This window comes from Nothoprocta perdicaria, unplaced genomic scaffold (genome assembly GCF_003342845.1).
Source record: "Nothoprocta perdicaria isolate Ctin4 unplaced genomic scaffold, notPer1 scaffold_18, whole genome shotgun sequence".
Lineage (NCBI taxonomy): Eukaryota > Metazoa > Chordata > Aves > Tinamiformes > Tinamidae > Nothoprocta > Nothoprocta perdicaria.
The window spans coordinates 6,257,234-6,280,031 of record NW_020454982.1 but is presented as its reverse complement, the minus strand read 5'-3'; the positions used below and the strand labels follow the sequence as shown (position 1 = coordinate 6,280,031).

The following is a 22,798-nucleotide window of genomic DNA, read 5'->3' as shown; positions in this document are numbered from 1 at the left end:
TTCATGTTTGTCTTACTGCTAATAAAAAAAAAAAAAAAAAAAAAAAAAAACTTGCAAAGAATTAACTTTCTACTTTCCCTGTCCTTAGAAGCCATGGAAAAGTATTTCACTGTTGAATTTCCCTCTGTTTGTATCATGGTTTTAATTCTCTTGGGTTTCAGTAGTGTTTTCAGTGGCATCAAGAAGTCCTTGATTCACTGAGATTATAAAAAATAAAAAAATTAATATTTTTGTTTTCTTAGTATTTCAGTTAGCATTAGTTATAATATTTCTTACGAAAACTCTAAATGCATATTCATAGAAAAAAAAGCATCAGTGGAAAAAATAGTAAATTTATGAAACAAAGCCATGAGAATCTTATTGCTTAAAGCAGATCCAAGTGACTCTTCCAATGGAAATGGACAATGTTGACATTCGCAGTACAGTGTTTGCATCTACCTGTTCAGCAAAGCAAGCTGCCTCTTCCTGCTCAGAGACAGTACATTGATGTTTAGCTCGTGGAAGAGTTTTGAAGCTCAGTGAACATCCAGGAAGCACCTGGAACCCTGAAAGCTTCTCTTAGAGCAGGTGCTAGTGGGGAGCCAGAGGGGAATCTGATGTGAGGATTTGTCCCAGGAGCAAAAGCTACCGAAGCGAGTTGTGCCCACGTGAGCCTTGGCCCTAGGAGTTATCTTCTTGTCCACCAGGGACATACACTGCTAATATAAAATTTTCTTGATTACCAGTTAGTGTAGAAAAGGTTGGAATCATGCTTAAAAGAACAGGTATTTGTGTGAAACTTGGACTAAGAATCCAGTGGCAAACTGTGCACAGGGCGGCAGCACGCTGTGCGCAGGGTTAACTGTAGCTTTCTTTTCATAGTTCTGTTTTTTCTAGTCTATCCTGAATCTTCTTTCCTTATGGTATAATTTTGTCACTTTTTGTGCTTTTTCCTATCAAACTATCCTTTTCCACTTCTGCCATCTCCTTTTCAACAATGGAGAATTTCATAATTTTGAATGTTCTTTTGCTGTCTTCAGTTATGTAAAATAAAGACACTCCTCTTCCCCATCTCCTTCAGTTTTTCCTCTTAAGTTTTTTTCAATGTCTGATTATTTCTATTGCTCTAATCTGGGCTGCCAGTGTCAAGTTGTTCTATAATGTCCAAATGAGAATTCAGCTGCAGGCTTGCATGGCCAACTAGGTTAACTTCATTTCTTTTATACATTGCATTTCTGTTTATATAGAGAGATAGGACAGTAATGCTTAACTGATAGTATACTATAGTCTGCTTAGTTCTTTCTGCATTTCAGATTCTGACCAAGAAAAGAATACAAGGTTGTTAAATAGGAAAAAATCCTCATTCCAGGCAGCCCCTATCCACTGTGGTAGCCTCTCCTTTATGGAAGGTGCCGAATATATCTGCTTTGCATTCGCATGGCTCAGGTGCTGCTGCACTGGGTATCTGGTCCAGAATCCTCCTCGGAGCTTCAGGGCTGCTGCGGGTGCTCCTGGATTTCCATCAGTGCCCTGCACAAACATTGCCCGAGTCCTGGGGCAGGTCAGGATTCTCACAAGAGAGTGCAAGGTGCGAGTGACTCAGTGGCATCTTGGATTCCCAGCAGGAAAACTGTGAAGTGCTCTTCGAAAGGGCATCAAACCTGCATCTCCGACAGGTATTTTTAGGTCTGTCTTGAAGCCGATCCAACTTCCAAACGTTTCAGCTTCTTTGTCTGGAGCCGCTACAACTCCAGACGTATCATTGAAATGGAGTATAATTGTGGTCTTGTCCCTTCTCAATCCACCCACCAATCTCAACGGTTTTAAAGCAGACTCCTGCTGTGCTACAAGGAGCATTTAGAGCGTTTTCTTCTTCTTCTTCTTTTAACAAGACATATTGATCAAAATGGAAATGCATAGGAACAACCTGAATATAAAGACTGTCTTGGAGGGAGAAGAAGTGCAAATGCCTTGTGAAACTTCTATTTTAGAACAATGTAGTTTATTATAGGGGAATACTTCAAGCTATGACTTTCATTGGAGGAATGTGGCTTACACTGCTTACCATTCTGGCACACTGAGTTTTCAGTCAGTATTTTTTTGTCATTATATGGCAAATAGCAAGAGTTTATAAGTCTAATTAATATAAGAAGAGAGGTCAACTCTGTGCCGCTGTACAGGCGAGTGACTTGTAACACGTAGGAGAAAAAGTTGAGCAAGAAATTCATAAATGTTCAAACACAAACTTACGAAAAAGGACAAGACAGAGGTGGAGCAAAGCTCCTTTCACTGCTCCATTTAGGTCAGAATTGTGCCAGCACTAGGACTTTTACTCACAGAAATAGCCCCTTTGAACTTGGTAAGGCTGGTAATTGAAGTTGTGTTTACGGGCTGCGTAGAGCTTCACTAGCCAGCTGCTGTTTATCTGGTGCAATTCATTTTTTTCTTTCAGCAACTGGTGGATGCTTTATAGACAGTTGAATAAAATGAGAAATACATATGCAGAAAGAAAGGATTAATGAGGAGTTTGAAAAGTCTAGAAAGAAGACTAAGATAGGAAGACTATTGCTTTATTTTTATTTCTAATACGCAACCCAAACGATGAAATCAGACTGGAAAGATTTTCAACTGGTGTTGTGTTTTCACCTATAAATTATAACTTCTAATTGTCTGTAGCTGTTGAAAGATGTGGCGCTGGCTGGCTCCTTGCGTCTAATCAATGAATAACATGCAAATACCACCAAGTCTGTCTTTCATCATGCAAGTGAGAAATCTGTATGGTCACTCTCATACATCTTACCAAAGAAAGCAGCTGGAATAAGATTCGTGCTTTGGCAAACTAAGTGGGTTTTTTTCCCCTTAAGTTTTGGAATAGAGTTGGTGGAATTGTTGGCTTTTTGCAATACAAGTTTTTATGACTTCACTATATAAAAGAGGAGATAAAGGGGAAAAAATGCAAAATAGTATATCAATAGCAGATAACCTTATAGTATATTCTACAGTTACAGGAAACATTTCAGACTAGTAGAGAAACCCTTTCCATCCAGTTAAATTAATAGTTGAATAAAGCAGCATTTCAAGTCAGAAAAAATATTAACTGGAAGTTACTGCATTTAATACAGAAACTGAAAGAATGATGAATATGGTTAAAGTTTTTAAAAGAATTTGCGATATAGAAGTTATTTTTGTAATTTATGTATTTGTTCAGATGTATGCATAAATTGGAATTAATTTGCTATAGCAAAGTTTCTTCTCAGTATCCCGTAGAAATGAGATCATCCAATAACAATAGAAAGAAAAGACACACTTATGTTGTTAGAATTTTCTGCTTTCAATGAACAACTGAGTTATTTAGCTTACCTGGCACAAGTGAAGAAACTACTTGTTTGGAGATACAGTCATGTCTACTTGCTCCCAGCGTGAATGGCCTCCAGGCCAGAACCCTGATCTACTCTGTGGTAGTTTTGTTCCAGGAATTCAGTGGGGTTTAATTAGGCCATGATTTTTCGTTTGCCTCTGTGCTTCCCTTTGTCAGCAGCTAGTGCTTTGTAGAACCCACCAGCTTGGGTTTTCTTAAGATTTTCCAAATCCAAACAGGAAGGAGAGTCTATGGGTTAGGTCTTCCAAGGCACGGACAGTTCAGCTAGCACCAAGGTTCAGCTTCAGTCGGAGCTTACCCAGTCCATTTCATGGATCCAAGAAGCTTGGTCACCTCAGCTTGGTCTGCAGCAACTTGAGCAGTTTAGTTCCTACCTCCACCAGAATGTTGGTGTTATGGGTAGTTCCTTGCAGTGGAGTTGTATTTAAGATGCAACATGTCAACGTATCATGTTAGATCAGTCAGAACCTGTTTCCTTATCCGCTGTTTGTTTGTCACTAAAATACCTTTACAAGTTGTTCTGGGCAGGAATTATTTCTTTGTATGGATTTATATGAGGTTAGAGGTGGCGGACACTGTAATAATACAAATATAAACAAAAATTTGAGAGTGTTATGCTCTTACATGAATTTTGATGATTTTAAAACAATAATTCTAGGGGAATATATTCAGTTTACTCTGCTAATACATTAGAGATTGCAAGCAGTTTAGACTGGGGAAATACACGTTCTGTTCTCCTTTGTATGGAATTCAATCAAATGCAAAATGGACATATTCATGAAATGTCAATGAAATTAAATCCAGATAGGTTTGTGTAAGGCATTAGATTTAATGATCACTATACAGTATAATTAAGAGATGATGTTACTGGAATATCAGATTTTCTGTATGCATGTTTATTTGGAGTTTTAATTGAAAATAAACAAAATCAGAAGTGTTTAAAAAAAAAAAAGAAAAAGTAGAAAAGATGTGTGAAATGTAATGATAATGGTTGACTTCTAAACAGCCAAGGAAATTATAGTCATCTTATGTGTGGGACAGGAACAAACACCTCTTAATTGCACTTCATTATTACGTACCTTTCTCTTCTCAGTTGTATATATTAATTATAAAAATCATGTTTCAGAGACGAGAAGCTGTACAATAGGCTTTTTTCCTCCCTCCCTTACGCTGTCTGCCACAGGATGGAAGAACAATATCAACTGTCATCCACAGAAAGAGCTTAAGAGCTTTCAAAGACAAATCATAAAAAGAATGAAAGGCTATTATAAAAAAAAAGGAGGAAAATGCTTTGATTTCATAGATTTGCTACTTATTAATGTTTAAGGTTCTCTCTTCTCTTTAGAAGTATCTTCTCATATTGTTTTGTATGTGTTATGTGCAGCTACATCACTTTTTGATGACTATATCACATGACATGTGGATTACGTAGCTAATTATTAACGGATGGAGGTTGAGAGGATAAGATATAAGAAAAGATACTACAGCAGCCCTGCAGGACTCGTATCACTTCTTCAGGTAAGTTGTGGAAAACATGAACACGAATCTCCTGACACAAAAGGACACTGTCATATGAGTTTTTGGGTTTTTTTTCTTTTTTTTCTCATTCATTAGTTTATGTAGAGGAATATTTAAAAATCCTTGAAAATAAGGACATGTTTCTCTGTCCTATTTTGTGCTTATCTGGGGAAGAATAATCTTTATGGCTGCAGGTCTCTCTCATAATTTGGATTTTTAGGTGTTGAGTCCTGCACTGTTAGTCTTGGTGTTTCCTCACAGTTCACGTTCTAGAGAGGGCTGGATGTTCCATATGATACTTGCTATTCTAGTATGTATACCAGAAGCTAGGGAGACATTATTTAGGACATTATACTAGCCTTTAGCTTCTTCTTGGAGGTTCTGTAGTTTCTTAGACCTTCTGTCATTTCATGCTCAGTCCCACTATGTTTTCCTGAAGCAGGAGTCCTTGGTGCTCGGTCTCTCTGTGCGTCCTAGGGCTCAGTGCTTCATCTTGCTCAAGCTTTAAGGCAACTCACTCAGCCTCTGCGCGTCTCAAAAACATGATGTCCCTGTCATGCATCATCTGTGGCCTCCCACTAGCAGGATAGACACCTCAGTGTATATATATCATTCTTGGAAAAAAGAAAGCAATGATCTGTTTCAGGAGTAACGATGACTGTCAGTGATTCTCTGAGAGAGGTGCAGGGGCTTTGATGATGCTATAGACTTCTCTGTATCTGTTTTCCAAGCTTTTAAACCATGCCTCCTTCAGACAAGAAAGGAAGGGGAAAATCCCCCTATCTAAATGGCACATTTGCTACATCAGCAGATGTAATCCTGCAAGTTAGATGCAGGCTTCTAACAGCTGATTTCTCTGTTCGTACATTCAGATTTAAGCTGCTGCTGCTGCTATTTCAAGTAGATGAGATAACCTTTACTAGACCTTATATTTGCTCTGGTGAGAAAAATCTTTCATGTCCAAGAGCTTGAGGTTTGTTACCTTGAAGTAGTAGGGATATAAAAAAATACATGAAGGAGAGAGGTACAAGGATCTAGGTTGGTACCACAAAATACTAGTTTAATACTTGACATATTGATGGCGTTTCACAGTTCTTAGTGAAGACAATGAAAGCTGTCAAAGGTCTGACCTCATTTTCTCTCACATGGACAGCACAGCTTACATACAATTTTAATGGATTGGTCAAATTATTCAAAAGAAAATAAATGGAATAGAAAAGGAATGAGGAGTGGTCTACAGAAACTATTCTGAATTGCAGGTAGGATCTAGAGTGGCCTGCAGATAACCTTGAGATCTAAGGGTACCAAGTATGTTATGATTGAATTGCTGTGTCACATTATGTGCAATTCCCGAAAAGGAACATAGGTTCCTCTGGATGCATTTCCTTCATTCTCTCTATTTTAAACTTTGTTCTATATTATATGTCAGCGGAATTCAATGGCATAGTGTGGTCAAGAGAATTTCTCAGCACAGTACCGATCTTCAGCATTCCTCTTTATTTTAATATCATTTATAGAGGAATTTAACCTCTAACATGTATAAAGCAATCTAACTTCATGGAGAATAATCACATGATACATTCTTAGTGAGGAAATATTAACTTTAAGAGAGAAAAAACTCAGAATAGTGATTAGCCCATCCATAAAAACACTGCTAAGTAAACTATGAGAAACATCTTCTCACAATTAAAAATATAATGAAGGTAATATTAAATAAAATGCTCAGACAATCTTATGTTTTTATAATGTAGCAGATGCATCTTTGATCTAATAATGTGTTGTTCGTGTTTATGTTTTGTCATGATTGATGAATGATTCACTTTCAAGACTATTTAACTTGGTTCGTGTCTCACTGAGTATTTAAAAAAAAAAAAATCATTAGAGCCTAAAATAAAACAGCTTTACACAGTACAAAGTATTAAAAATTTAACACAATGCACCTGCAGCAATAACTTGGGGTACTGAAGCAGCTAGGACATGGGAAAGTTTCAATTATGGCACAAGTGTTACCCAAGCTCAGATCATTGAGGAAAACTTCAGGTATAAATTGTGTTTTCTCCCTTTCATTTTCTGTGATGTTTTATTTATAAATGTAAATTTATGCAGCTGAACTCAAAATGTGAGCATGTGGAGTTTATATTTATTTTCAAGACTTATATTTATTTATGAAGCAAAAATTAATACATTCATAAATACAAAGGTCTGGAAATACGACTAAGTTGCTTTTGTTAAATATGCAAAATTGTGCATGTTCAGAATTTTATATTTTGTAAGGGGATTAGCCACTTCTATGACACTTAATGTAAATATTATTAGGAAATAGGTCTGAGAAAAGGTAAGAATTAAGACAAAATGCTAAGGAAAATATCTGTGCAAAATACCAGAGAACAAAAAGATTTGACTTTTTTTGTATATATGTATTAATCTTAACAGTTTTTTTAATCTTATCATAAAGTAAGGATTACTTTGAATAATGCCATTGTTGGGTCTGTGTGTGTGTGGGGGGGGGTATATTTATGCTATTTAAAAAACATCCTTCTTGATATAAAAGGAAATCCTACGTTTTCCAATAACCTTGAGACCTGCATTCCTCTATGTTTTTATTTTTAAAAATGACATTTAGTCTGAAGATTATCTGAAGTGATCAATAAAAAATAGGTAATCTGATAATTTAGGCGTTCGCTGTGTGAAAAGCTAACAAGCACCTTGGCAAAATAATTTTCTTACAGTGATACAAACTAGATGGTTGTTCTGGCTGCAGGTTTTTTTTAGTGATATAGCATTTCTTGTCCAGGAATAGTCAAGTGGCAAACTTCATCTCTGGGTAAAGAAATACATATCTGTCCTTAATTCTTCAGAAAGGAAGGAAAGTAGATTTTGCATCGTGTTTTGGTCTATGGTGCGTTTCATTTCCTCCAAGCAATGCATCAGTAGTATTGGAGTGACAGAATGAACCATTTGAAAACACCAGACAGATTGGGACTGTGTCAGACGACTTGTAGTTTATATGGTAGTTCAAAATTTGTCTCTCTAGAGGAATGTATTCTTGCTTTTCTGTTGGAAAAAAATGCTTTTTTTTTTTTTTTTTTTTTTTTTTTTTTTTTTTTTTTTTTTTTTTTTTTTTTTTTTTTTTTTTTTTTTTTTGCCATTTACTCTTCAGATATTTTAAGTCAGTTCCTTATCTTAGGTGAAGTCCTACCATCAGAGGATAATAGAATTAAAGTTGATTCCGGCAGTGTAACATATTACAGCAACCTGAGACTAACAGAATTTTTTGGTTGATTTATTTTCCTGAGAAATTTGCTTGATTCTTTCATGTATAACTTGGCATTGCAGGAGTTTAATTGAGCACTTTTAATTTTTTTTTTCCATTCTCTGCTTCAGTGAGTTCGTTGCTGTTCATATAGAAACTTAGAGTTTACTTAGCTTTGGCATTTCAGGGCTGTGCGCGGCACGTAGAATTCAGGCTGCTTCACCTTGGTCCTGGCATTGCAGAGTTCAGTGACTTGTGGCTGTTTGTGTCACCACTTGAAAAATGATATAGCTCTGAGAATTTAGATTGACCTTTAGCCCCTGGTTTGCTTAATTTTATGATTTTGTGTTTTTCTGTTTTTTTTTAAATTATTCATACTTTGCTTATTAATCTGTTACTGAATGTTGTCCTCTAGATTCATATTGCTGATGATATTTGAAAAAAGAGCAAGCTACCTTCTTTTCCTTAAATCTGTGGAAAGAATTTAACTAAGTGCTTGATGCAAGTTTTGTCACTTTCTCATTTTCTAATACCTTTCTGGAAACATTTCAACAGTAGGCACAATTAGCATAGCACAGGGGTAGTACCTGCACACACAGAAGCACTGAATATCCTGCCTGAACACAGCCTTAAATGGCATTTTGTTCTCATTATCTGGCAGTAATGCATCAAGCAGAAAGTTATGTACCTTCAGCTAAAAATTACAATCCCGTGTAAACTATAGTCGATCACTTTCTGAACTAATTATGTAATTCCCCATATAAAGTAGGATGAAAATATCCTATATCTCAAGGAACTGGTAGGGAAAGGAACCTCAAGCTGATGTCTGATCCGTTCTACCTCCATGCCATCTCTTCCTGCATTCTCCAGTGAGCGCACTAAAAACATGTTCACCTTCATATCCTATCACAAATTTTAGTCAAATTGAAGAAAATTTACTTGTTCACTTTACAATTACTTAAGTCAGAAATTTTCATCAAATTCGAGGCTATCAAGAATCCATTTTAAAATATAAAGGGAATAGGATGAAGAAAGGAGAAAGTGTAAACAGAATATCAACACCCATAAGTGGCATCTTTAAAAGAAAAGATTGCTAGTAAGTTCCACGATTGTACAAAAGAACAAGAAACAAAAATACCAGCATTTATCTTCCTCCTCTCATTCCCATGATGAGGTAAGCAGTCCCTCTTTCACACTTGCAGAATATTTAAGAACATTTCACTTTGAAACCTGTTGAAGCCAAAGCTGCTTCTGAGTTTATGAGAAGCAGATATGTAGTACCCAGCGAGAAGTATACTTAAAGCTAATATATACTAGTACATACCAGGTCAAAATCCTTAGTGTTATAAAACATAAGTGGTAGTTTATATTTCTTTAACATAATAAGAAAATTATCCCCAAAATGGGGATAACTGTGAGAAAAATCTGACTCGCACAGAAGTAGTTCTTTCCAATGCAAGTCTGAAAATTGCATTAGCCCTCGAACATGGAACTAAACAGAATCTGTCTAACAAATAATGTCTGGTTTATATCAACTTATACTAGATTGGCAAATGCATGCATGAAAAGCTAAAGAATAGAGCACAAAATTAAGATGTTTGCATCTTATTGTGATTTTATACCCTGTACTGAACAGGATCAAATTAATTTCCATCTATTTACATATCTGGTAACCATTTGTTTTGTTTGTTCAATGCAAATGCAGCATAACTGCACTAGAACTAGTCCACCAAACTTGAGCTGGATAATGAGAGCAGAATATAGTCAATTATGTAATAAATCAGTAATTTGGAATAATGGGGATCAGTACACCTCAGAAAGATTTTAAATAACGCATGTCTGCAAGCAAAAATAGGTGCCATAAATTACCCTGAAAATAAGAGTTCGCAGGCCTTTTTACACAATTTCACTTCCTTGAAACAGTTAATTTCTAATGGTTTAATTAGCAATGCAGCTAGCTAATAAAAATGGAAGCTCATATTGCTTCATAGCCGAAATGACGTGTTTAGAGCCCTTTTAGTTGTGCTCTTGTTTCTATGTAAGAATCAGTACTGCAGGCAGCAATTATGTGGGGTGGGTTTTTTTTTTTTTTTTTTTTTTTGGCTAAAATTCCCACACATCTGGGATAAACAGATATTCTGTTCGAACTTCCTCTGTTAACTCCACCAGTTTCCATGGAATGACTCTCTATATGCTTGTTAAGTAAATGATTGTTATAAGACTATGGAGACATGGTCGATCAAATTAACCCCTTTTGTCCAGCCTCCAAAATGGTTCCCTTCATTTGCCTAAATTCAGCTGCTTTGGGGAATTTTTTCAAGCTTGAAGGACTCTCTGGATTCATCACATTAGCAAACTGTAACCTGAGAAAGAGGGTCTTTGGAGCAGCAGGACTTCTCTGGCCCCCAATTGTTTTGCTAATCAAGATTATTGCCACTATTGAGATGTGGAAAGATAGCCTAGCTGACAAAATTTGTCAGCTTCCCATGAAATAGTTCTGTCAGTTTAGTCAGGGTGCCGGCTAATATTAACATATAAATGAAGTCTCTACCCCTCACCCCTTAATAGATGCAGAGAAAATATAAACACACACACAAAAAACCCCTCTGTGCTTAAATCAAACAAGCTTCTTTTCTCAGCTCCAGCCCATGTCCCTGGAAATCCTGTGAGTACTGGAGCTAAAGGGAGGGGGGAGGGAAGGAGAATTTGCACAAAACTACTTTTAAGCCATAAAGCAGCAAAGCTCCACTCCCCTGCTGATAGCAACAGGAGATTGATTACGCCTGCAAAAGTACAAATGGTTGCCTGAATGCAAGTGGCAGACCTCCAAAGCAGTGTGCTCTATGTGCTGGTTTTACATTTTATAGCAGAGGGCTTGGATACAAAGTGGAAAAGTGGAACAGGGGGTATGAAAGAGTTATCTTTGCCCGGAGGTCAAACCTGCGAGAGCCGCCCGGCTCGCCCTGGGGTCTGACCGCGGAAAGGAAAGGGAGCGGAGGGAGTGGAGCCCCTGCGCAGCCTTCGTCCCGCTGGCCGTGCCTCGCGCTGAGGTGCCCGGCACCTGTTTTTTGCCTTTCACTCTGTTTTCTCACCATCGAGATACATATTGTGTTTTCCAGCTGACCTGCGAGGTGATATAATCTGACGCTTTTTCGCCCACTCATACAAATTCGGCATTATTTTGTCAAAGGCAAATGCCTCGCGCCCGTCTGGCGGCAGCGCTTTCAAATCCCAGCTGCACCCGAGCATAAAGCACAAGTTCCAACTTATGCTCATTTTAGTTGTAAATGCATCGCCTGAAAGTTCTCTCTTCAGCTTTAGCCTGATTTAAATATAAATAAATTAATATCTCATGATATTTGTGATCTGTGGGTCAGCAATATTGACCATTTGGTACTAAATTAGCTCTTGAATGGCAACTGTGCAGCAGCTTTGTGTAGTTAGTGTACGCACCAGAGATGACTCTTCTAACCAGTTCAATAGGCTTTGCAAAGCATAGCTTTAAATAGAAGAAATCCTTCAATCATGATTTGTTCTTGCTTTATGAGAAACAATCAGATTATTCCTTTGTGCTGCACTGTGACAATACTCTAAAGCTTGAATGAAAACTCAGAATATATGTTCCCCCGGTGGATTACATCAGCCTTCTTGTTCATTAGGCTAACATGAAAAATAGATTTAATGTGTAAAATATCTGTCACTGAAGAGAATTTTAAGAAAGTGACTTGGAAAAGAGTTTGTGGGAACTTTGAAGATAGTGAATTAATCACAAAGCACGGTTTTTGTTGGGTAGTTCAAAGCAGACTGCAGTTTTAGGCAGCTAACTAAGCTCCCTCCTCCACTACAAGAACTGATTTCAGCTTCTCCAAGAAAGCTAGGTAAAGTATTGAGTTTGTTGCCCAAAATGTGGAGCTAAAGAAGTATAATTCAAAGAGTGCTTTTGTTGCCCATTGTCTCATTTTTATACTCATGCGTTTGATCCCAAATTTGCTCTTCAGTATTCTGAGAAACTTTAATTAAGGTGTGATAGTCTTCCTTTCTTAACTGGAAAAAGTAATTGGGAGCTACAATGTTAAGTATGGTTGGTAATAGGATAGAGCTGATAATAAATCTCTGATGATGAAAGTCATAGTCTACTTAGAAGACCAGCCCTTTGTGAATTCCCTGGACTTGCTTTCCAGCTCACAAGAGTTTCCCTGGGTACAGTCATCTCACTCCTGTGCTTCCAGCCCCTCTCCTGCAGGTAGAGGTTGGGAATGGTGCCGAGTCCTGTGTATTAGCACAGTACAGGAGGACCTTGCTGCCTTTTTTGGATGAAGGATTGAGGCAGTCTCTGCCCTGGCAAGGTGAGCATCTAGAATATATTTTGTTTTTCCTTAGTTCGTCAAAAAGTTTATTGTCTGACTTTGGGCTCATCCAGCTCCAGCCACCATTTGTCTTCTGTTACAAGCATCAAATCTAAAGATTCTTAGGTACCTTTAAATAACTCAAGGAGTAATATTACCAGTGAAGTGTCAGTCCTCTGTTGAACAGGTGCCTTTCACATCAGTGACATTTAGAAACGACCTTGTAACACGATCATTGGGTACACCTGACCACTTGGATTTAAAGCCTTAATTTACTCTGCATGACTTTAGCATTTCCTCCTGGTTCCAGTTCCTCATCTTGGAGTCTGCAACCCTTATCAGGTGTGTGGCTCCACTAAGAATAAGAAACCTTGACCAAAAAGGAAATAGGGGGAGATGAGCTCTGCTGTGTGAGCTTGCTTTGGCATGGGTGCTGGTGATGCTCATAAAGGAGCCATTACACCTTAGAGAGAACAGCTGCCTCCTGCTTCAGCGCATGCAAACAAAACACCTGCTCAAACCCATAAAAAGCAGTAAGCAACGAGCTCCACTGTATGTTGAGCTTTGTTTATGATACCTCTCTTATCCTTTTTAAATTAATTTTAGTGTATTTTTTTTCCTTTTTTTGACTTGAAATATTGCATTTTCTTTTTAACAGAAATGTGTTTTTCCTTCTCTTTCTTTGGAACATGAGAGACTACTGTCAGTATGTTGCTTTTCACGAAGAGTAAAGGTAAACTTCCCTAAGTTTGTTTGAACAAGCCTCCTGTAGATTTGGCTGCCTGGCGTTCAGGGCTAACTTGAATTCTAGCACATTATTTGAATACAAGCATACCTGGCTTCTGATCTATCTTCTTGTTTTCTAAATATTGGTCAGATACTGAGTGTTACACATTTTGGTATTTTTCTCTCCTATGTTGCAAGTATGTGTATGCATTTCTTATTCGCAGTGACTATAGAGTTTCACCCATGCTGTTAAAGTATTTTGGAGTAACTTCAAAGGGGTAGCAAGGGAATTCTTATAAGGAAACTGGCATTCTGATATTCTAGAGTTAAGTCATCTTTTTACAGCTGGAAGATAGAAAAGGCTTTTCAGCAATGGCAGTGTGATCAAGTTCCTGTGCTTTTCCCTAGTAGTGCAAAGTGGAAGCAACTCCATTGAAACCACTCTCTAACACGAAGTGAGAGATGAACTTGTATGTCAGGATCACCTGTACCATTTATAACTTGTTGCATCTGAGATCTGTTTCTCACAGTTTGATCCTAGTTTCTGTTGGGTTTCCCTTGTTCTCGGATGAAATGCTCACCAGCATTTCAGCTGTGCAGAGTGGCCCGACTCTGCTGTTCTTGTCACTGACCGTGGTCATACGGTAGCTGTTGCCATCTGGTCTTTGTGATACAAATTTGTCATCTCCGACAGCTTATAATGAGCCTGACTGATATGATAAAAATCCTTTACTACCACTGACAATAATTGCCATTCTCTTTGGAAGTTGTAGAAGAGAGATTAAGGACTTAGTGTCTAAATTTTAAATGAAATATTCTCTCACCGTGATGGGTGGTCTCTTTTCTGGACATTGGTAGGACCGTTTATTAACACTACCCAAAGCTGTTGCCTGTACTATGCACTGAAAAAAAAATTGCCTTCAGAGCTGTCAACCTTTTCATGGTCTAAGCTGAATGTACATATAGAGTATACGTTAATCAAAATGAGTTTGAACTTCCTTTTTTATTTTTAAGCTTGCCCTGAATTTTATTGGACTGACTAAATTTAAATAATAAGCATAACTGTTTTATTTAACCAAGGGAAACGAGTGGGAACAAGTTCCTAAGGACAAAGGCTCTCTGCTGGAACCCACAGAAGCAAATGCAAGCAGTGTAGTAGGGAAGATCAAACTTGTTACACTGCTGATATTCTAAGAATTTGAACTCAGACTCCCTGCTGGCCTCAATTTTACAATGATAATCATTTCCTAAAATGTCTTCATTTTGTAAATGAAGCTGTACCTCCCTCTGAAGCTGGGGTTTGCAAAGATTAAATCATTTACATTTCAAAGTGTTCTTTTTTCCTTTTTTTTTCTTTTTTTTTTTTTTTTTTTTCCCCAGTGTGAGAAATACTCATGCAGGAAAATGAGTGCTCCTTTTAATTTTTGAAAGCCGGGGGAGCATTCATAGTGAAAATAATCACAGCCTATTACAGGAGCCCTGCTTGCCGGGTCCCGCTTCAAAAGGATGAGCCTATCTTCCCCCGCACACACCCAGCACTGAATGACCACTTAAATGAGTGATGGCTTATTAATACCATGACTCAGCCACTTCTCGATAAGGAGAACAATACGGGGTCAAAGCTTGAGCATCCCTTACAGGAATTAATGAGAACATGTTGCTGGTAATTTTGGTCTTTTGGAGATTACATTTAAATTAAAAGGGTCTTGTGTCAGGCTTAATGGTGCGACCAATATTTGAAATCCAGAGGTGAGGTTTTTGCTCTTTGACACCTGTATGATTTCACTGACTTGATTAGGAAGGTGAAAGCTTTGGGAGTTGGACAGCACTCAAAGAAAAAATGAGGGAAAATGCTAAAACTTGAAGGAAGTTTCTTGGAAAAGACCCATAAAATACAGGTAGTTGAAGGTCCCTTAAGCTATATACTTGGGTTTTTTCCAGAGTTAGGATGTATTATTACAAAAAAAAAAAAAGCGCAACATTTGCAACTGGTTCGTTTTTAAAGAATGTTTGCTCTGAAGTGGTAGCCTGTGCCTTTCTGAAGAGTGGTTTAGCCACGCAGAGTTAACACTGTATGTGCAAGTGTGGGAGCCTGCCCTTCGATCTCTTACCCCTTTTTTTCATTTTTAAAAGCTTGGATCCTAAGATGGCTGTTTTCTATTGTTGCTTTTTATTTTCATGTTTCGTTATTGATATTGAAATTGGCTATGACACTTTACAACCAAGTAATAAAATGCAGAGATCAAGGTTATTTAGAAGAGTTACAAATAGAGTTATATACAGCAAGGAAATAGTGCTGTGCTGAGATTAGCACAGGAATGACCTTCCATTCATTCTTTACTTTAAAAGAAAAGAAAATACTGAATATACTGGCTGAATGTTGATGAAAAATGAGCACCTCAGTTCTTATAAGAGCTCTAAGTCTTGTAAGTTCCTGAATTAGAAGTCAGACTCATTAATATGGCTCTGTCCACAACATTATGGGCCCAGTTTAGTTTTTGTCCATTACTTGTGCAGTTGAGGATTGGTTGCTCTGTGCTACCTGGCTGTGATGAAGTAGGCTTTAGATATTCTTCTTAGTAGAGGCAACAAAATCTTGTACCGTTCTGAAACATGGAATATGACTAATGTTTCATGGAGGGTCTTCTAATCAATACTCCTTTCTCAGTATCAACAATCCTTTAAATAATTCTGATAGTGTGTACATAAGAGATGCAATGATGAAATAGTAATTTCTATGAGTAGCCATCCATCCTTAATGTAAAGTCCAATATTTTTCATGATCATGAATCTCCAAAGTATAGACTTACCATTTAATAAAAGCATTAGTAGCACATACTTAAGTCTCTGAGATAAGTTATACCTATTTGGAACTGTGATCACAAGAGTATACTACCTCTGTTTTTATGCTATTGTAGCATTGGCGACACTTATCTCTATAATTATTATTTTTCATCATATTTGAGGTGCCCAAATGTAATACCCAATGGTATTAATATTCTTTTTTTTTTTTTCTTTTCTCCTGTAGCCAGTGAGCTATTGTGAGGTTTTGTGGTATTTCCCACAATTTGCGCAGTCTCTGAGGAGGCCATAATGAAATACCTTGTCCTTAAGATCACTGATCTTTGATAATTGTGAGATATATGGCAGTCCTGCTATTATCTGTGCTCAGCTGTACTTATGTGATACAGTAATCCATTTAAACTCAGTTGAACATTATAAGAGGTAAGGGGAATTCTTGCAGGGTTATCTCTACTTTTTTTTTCCCCCAAATAATTGAAGAAATTACTAAAAAATAACTCTAATATGAGAAGTTGAGCGAATTGTTGAGTGATACTGAGTTGTCAGGAGATGCTGAGAATATTCACCAGGGATCCACAAGCTGGGAGAGGGCTGTAGCAACCACGTATCTCATGGCTCCAGGTTGAGTGCCTGCTTTTTCATCAGAACTTTGTAGATCTCTCTTCTCTGCTTGTGCAGCGATAAGGGGGTAACACAATAAGCACAGCTGGAGAATGGGTTGGATTTTGGATTAGCCCTGAGGGCTGTGCTGCCATCCAGAGGGACCTGGACAGACTGGAGGACTGGGCGGCCAGAAACCTCATGAGGTTCAACAAGGGCAAGTGCAGGGTCCTGCACTTGGGGAGGAATAACCCTGGACACCAGTACAGATTAGGGGTGGACCTGCTGAAGAGCAGCCCCGCAGAGAGGGACCTGGGTGTCATGGTGGACGACAAGTTGACCATGAGGCAGCAGTGTGCCCTGGTGGCCAAGAAGGCCAACGGGATCCTGGGGTGCATTAAGAAAAGCGTCTCCAGCAGGTCGAGGGAAGTGATCATCCCCCTCTACTCAGCCCTGGTGAGGCCACATCTGGAGTACTGCGTCCAGTTCTGGGCTCCCCAGTACAAGAGGGATGTGGAGCTGCTGGAGAGAGTCCAGCGCAGGGCTACCAGGATGATCAGGGGCCTGGAACATCTACCATATGAACAAAGGCTGAGAGAGCTGGGTCTGTTCAGCCTGGAGAAGAGGAGGCTGAGGGGGGACCTGATCAGCGTGTATAAATACCTCAAGGGAGGCAGTGAGGAGGAGGGGGGCGGCCTCTTTTCAGTGGTGGGCAGGGATAGGACTAGAGGAAATGGCTTCAAACTGAAGCATCGGAAGTTCCACAGGAACTTAAGGAAGCATTTCTTCACTGTGAGGGTGACAAAGCACTGGAACAGGCTGCCCAGAGAGGTTGTGGAGTCTCCTTCTTTGGAGATCTTTAAAACCCGCTTGGATGCAGCCCTGTGCCACGTGCTCTAGGTGACCCTGCGTGAGCAGGGGGGTTGGACTCGATGACCTCTGAGGTCCCTTCCAACCTTCGGCATTCTATGATTCTATGATTCTATGGACCTCTAGGGAGACAAGAACAGGTGGTGCACAATTCTTTAGAAATATCTGTAACTGTAAGCATCTTCGGTATTTGGTATTCCCTTGTAATTTGTAGTCAAATTTGTAATTTGACCAGAAATGCTTACCTTGCTATGTAATACCAATATTAGACAAACACGATACATGACAAGAGGTATTGTTTTTCCAAAGGATAAGTACTCTGGATCCAATTGAAATTGCTTACGTTAATGTTTTAATTGATTGAAATGTTCCTACTCATGCTTGAAGTCAAGACTGTATATATTTACTTTATTGTAGATGTCAAAATATTCTGTGTTTATTCAAGATCAGTTCCTTCTTGATTGTATTAAGTAGCGTGGTTCCCGAGAGTGTTTTAGGGTTGTTGTTCTGAGTAACCATGAAACATGATTTCTGTAGAACTGATTTAGATTTTGTATCTCGTAGGTCCTGATCCCCCAATTGAACCATTTCATAGGTAAATGTCTGGCAGTACTGTTTTTTTCCCACAAAGTACGAAGGAAGCATGTATGCTGTAGAGTCAAGTGCATTACTGATAGATTCAGTAGGAATTCCATCCTGACCTTGGGTGCACATAGAGAATTGCGATGTACCAAGCTCTAAGAACCAGGCCAGGCTCATGGTGAATTAATGTAGGCCCACTCCCCTGAGGTAAACTTTTTGGTAACTGATATCATTTCCCTCGATGCAAAGAAAAAGGCAATGCAGTCTCAGTTATTATCTGATAATGAACCATCTTCTTTGAACACGAGCAAATTTGATTGTGGGACACTTAGTCCAGGTGGAATTTCTCCAACTTGCTGTAGTTAAAATGTTGCCAGGATTGTGTCCTATGTATAAATAGAGGAAAGAGATAGTCCTGCTGGAGACTTGATTCTCAAAAAGGTTTTTTTAAACAAATGGCATTTCTGAGAAATTGATGAAAATGTTTCAAGATAAAAGAATGTTAAATATAGCTAGAAATAAGAAAGCCATATGTTCAAAACATATCAGCTTTGAAACCATGCACTTAACCCTGGGACTCCACAAGATTTCCCATTTTAAATAAAATTTTTAACTTCCTGAAAAGATAAAGTTCATTCATCTTGAGGGTAGCCTAGAAAGAAAAGGAAAATATAATCCATGGAGAAGCCTTCCACTAAGATAATTATCTTTGACATTATGAAGAAAAGAATATAATATGTGAAAATAACATGGGTTTTATCCCTTTCTGAAGAACTCTGTTTTTATATTTATACATCAAAGTAGGACTAAGGTTATGTTCTGAATGGAGGTTTTGGCTAAAACGTACATTATCTTCCAAAACTGCTGCCAGAAACATAAAACCTTAGTTCAATGGGAGAGAGATGCACCATTTTAGCACTCCTATTTGAAACATTATACAGAGCACAGGCTGTTTTATGTTCAGCGTGAATGTTCCATAAATTTATCCATTAAAAATGGGTTACTAGAATGAAATTATTTGGTGACTTCTAAGTGATACTGGTAAGTATCTGCATGCTGTGTTTGTGTATGATATACATGAAACAATAGTTGTCTATGTTAAATTAAACTGTTTTTTTTTTAATCTGCACCAAACTAGGCTTTCATCCTGGAATGATTTTTCCCTTACTTAAGGGAAGATCAGAGAAGTGATCAAGAAATTTGTAAAATGGATCATTGCCCAAAAGACTAAGTTATACATCCATTCTTGGAAAAATCAAGGATGTAATGTCTTAAAAAGAAATGCATAAATTAGAGGAGAACTTGTATGGCTTTTAATTTGAGCTTCTGCAGTTGCAGAAATGCTCATTACATGGCAGAATGTAGCATCTACGTTCATTATTAAAAATAGATAGGTATAAAAAGACACAACTAAATGTAGCTTAATTTTCAGTGAGGATATGGGCATCTTCATCCCATCATGAAGTCAGGTTTGGCTTTTTGTGGTGTTATGTTTTTATATTAACATGTAGTCATATTTACACTGCAATAGGCAAGTCCTGTGTTCCTGTTGGTTTTATCCTGGTGCCAGCAGATCCAGTTTTTCTCACCTGGCCTCACAATGTGTCAGCTACGTGGAGTCTCTGTAGATGTTTGAGGGCTAGTGAGCGCCACTGGAACAGAGGAGCTGTAAAGTGACCAGCTTCCCTGGAGATCTGCTGGTGTCCGTGGAGGCCACAACACATCCCAGTGACTGAATGGAGCTATTCCTTCCCCAGGGAATTTTCTTGCATTCAAGAAGCTCCTGTTCTTGCAGTTTGGGACAATTTAAAATGGTCCCAATTTTAAAGAGTTTACCTTTTCATTTTTTAGTGAGCATTTCATAAACCTTACTAAGATTGTAGTCATCATAGTGGGGAAACCGTGCAGCGCCGTTGACAGTCATTGAACTCAGAATGTGAATAGTTCATCTCTGAGAAACAGGAGAATTTAGGGAATGCAGGATGCAACAATCGCTGGTAAAACCTGGATGGTTACTTGGGGTCATTAATGCTTTTAGAAGAAGTGTCAGATATGTTCATTATATAGATCAAAAGTGGGGAACACACATGTGATTGTCTTATTAATATTTTTCAGTATTCGACTAAAGCATTAGGTTAAAAAGTGTCTGAGAGAGCATCGCAGTTTGAATAAATAAAACACGTTCATAGTACATTTACTTTCTCTAGATTCCCCTACATTCTGCTGGTAGTCTAAGGCTGTTTAAATACACTGACTAAATTCTTGCCTGATGTAACATTTTTAAATAGCATTCATGTTTGTTTACATCTAGCTATAGAGAAGAAAATAACTAAAAGCTCTGGAACAACTGTTGAGTCTACACTTGCTCTAAACTGGAAAAAATAATTTTTAGTATATGTTTAAAATTATATAACACATTTCAGATGTTGTTTCAGATTACTGTTAAAATTGCATTCAAACCTGGCAGTGTTTCTTTCTGGCTTTATCCTTTTAAAAATTTCCATAGTGCTTTTTTCATCTTTAATTAAATTTTGATTCATTTTATAATGCTAATTAAAGTATTTACAGCAAGAAATTCTATCCATTTACAAAAGTGCCATAAGTAGGAACATTTTCACAAACAAGTGAACTTTTCAGTTGCTTTGTAATATTGTTATCTACCATTTGTAAGGCATAGAGGGCTAGATCATCAACTGGTGTAAATCACTGTCATTTGCTGGAGTCAGAAGAGCAATTCTGATTTACAATAGTTTAGAATCTGACCAATAATCTAATTAATATAATCAAATCCATGTACAGACATCAGAATAAACAATACCAAACAATAAGTAACCTATCTTAAAATGGAAAAAAAAAAAAAAAAAAAAGTCCCAGGCTTCTTAAATCGCTGTTTCATTATATAGTTTTGCTTTGTATCAGCTTTGATCTCCTTCATTTCATTAGAGCAAACTTCTCATTAGAGGCATGAATTTCTTCCTATGAAATTGATCTCACATTCAGTACTGCTATCTAGTGACTTTTTCCGGTTTCAGCTTTAGTCTTCTTAAATAGCACTAAAAAAATCCAAAAGCAAATTATTGCATATTATTGCATCGTAAGTAGAAGAACATGTGGCATGTCCAGAATTGAGTACACAATAAATATGTTTCTAATAAATACTTTGGTGCTGAGTAAATTACAGAAGAGAGAAGACAATAAATTACCATTCTGCTATTAATTCTTATTCTTAGCGTGGTAGCATTTATTAAATTAGTTTAATCACGGCCAAGCAGTTGAGGTGCAGGAGGACTGTTTATTACAGTAGCTATTAGCATCTCACTGTTATATTGGGCTTCTCTTGTCTGTTTTTAATCCTCCTTATCTCTTAGATGCATAGGTTGCAAGACCAATCATTTCATATAAAAAAATAGGTGTGTTTTACCCAGCATTGATATGTTGGGCCTTGATATGCAATTTCGGCCTTTGAGCTTTGTCAAAATATAAATGCTAATAGACAAAACTAATTTATCCTCAGGATAGAATGTGGTATAAAGGTTTTTCTTGGTTACCCTGAGTTAGTGCCTAAATCCATATAGAAACAGAGGAGGTAAAACTGTCTGCTGTGTACCATTTCGATGTTGTTTTTTTTCTATCCAAAATTAATTCTGCAATGTTGGCTTTTTCCTTCTCCTCCCATGGAAGCTATGCCAGTTTGTTTTTCAGTATTCCTTGATTTCTGAGTATATGGACAAACTCTGAGATTGTCAGTGGGCTTCTCATCTGTAGTGAGAGTAAGGGCAAGTCTGCCTTTTGAGGTGTGATAAACTGTGCATTCAGGAGTGGACTCTTGCATCTGTAGATTGAACAACTAGGGCTTAGGCAAATACACTGCCCCTTTACAGTTTTCTAATTAAATATCAGCTCCAGGAAACAGTAAATTTGAAATAGTGATGACAATATTAAAACTTCCTGAGGAAGAAGGAGCCTATTGAAGATAAGGACGCAAATATCCTATTAGACGAAATAGAACTAAATGCTCCATAGTGACTCTAAAGCCCTGTGCAAATATTCACAGTAGGCTATAGATGAGAATATGAAAAAGATGAGTGTTATAACATCAAGGGGTATGAATGACAAACAGATGCTAAACAGACAAATGAGCTATGGCTGAAGGAGGCCAGTGCTGTTGTATGCTGAGAGAAGAGAGGAAGAGGTGGATAAAAAAAAAAATATAGCCCCGGAGAAAACTGAAAACCATGCTGAGAAGTAGTCTGGAGAAGATCACAGGAAACAGCTTATGGAATTAAAAACATTTGGGAAATTACAGCACTTAGGAGGAATTAAATATAAGAAATAATGGTCATCTATGAAAATAGAAACTTCAAAAAGGAAGAGACTGCAGTGCAGAACCTGGAGGAGAAGAGCTAGCAAATCAGTAGATATGATCTCAGCATGAATAGAGAGAGAGGCCCCGTGCAATGTATTAGAGTCACTAACTTTTATGAACAGTTAACAATAGGCTTTGGCACTAAGGAGCAAGGAAATGTTGGAGACAGAGAAATATGTGAAATGATAGTCTTACATTAGTCCCATCATAACGGGGTAACAGATACAAATAGTCTCTTATATTTTTCAAGTGAATATAACGTGTTTTTTTTTACTGATGCTCCTTGCTGTTAATTAGTTAAAGATGCTGGCTTGTATTCGAGGTAAGATTGGAGATAAGTATTAACATAACTTACAAATTCACATAAATTGACTTTG

General features: G+C 37.7%; 1 long non-coding RNA gene across 1 annotated transcript in view; it reads left to right on the top strand.

Annotated features, from left to right (window-relative positions):
* The first annotated feature begins 4,762 nt into the window (after positions 1 to 4,762).
* The window catches only part of LOC112944945, a 76,899-nt gene continuing 58,863 nt past the window's right edge, over positions 4,763 to 22,798 (top strand). Inside the window, exon 1 of the long non-coding RNA XR_003248891.1 lies at positions 4,763 to 4,876. This is a non-coding gene — a long non-coding RNA (uncharacterized LOC112944945). The remainder of the gene's footprint in view (positions 4,877 to 22,798) is intronic.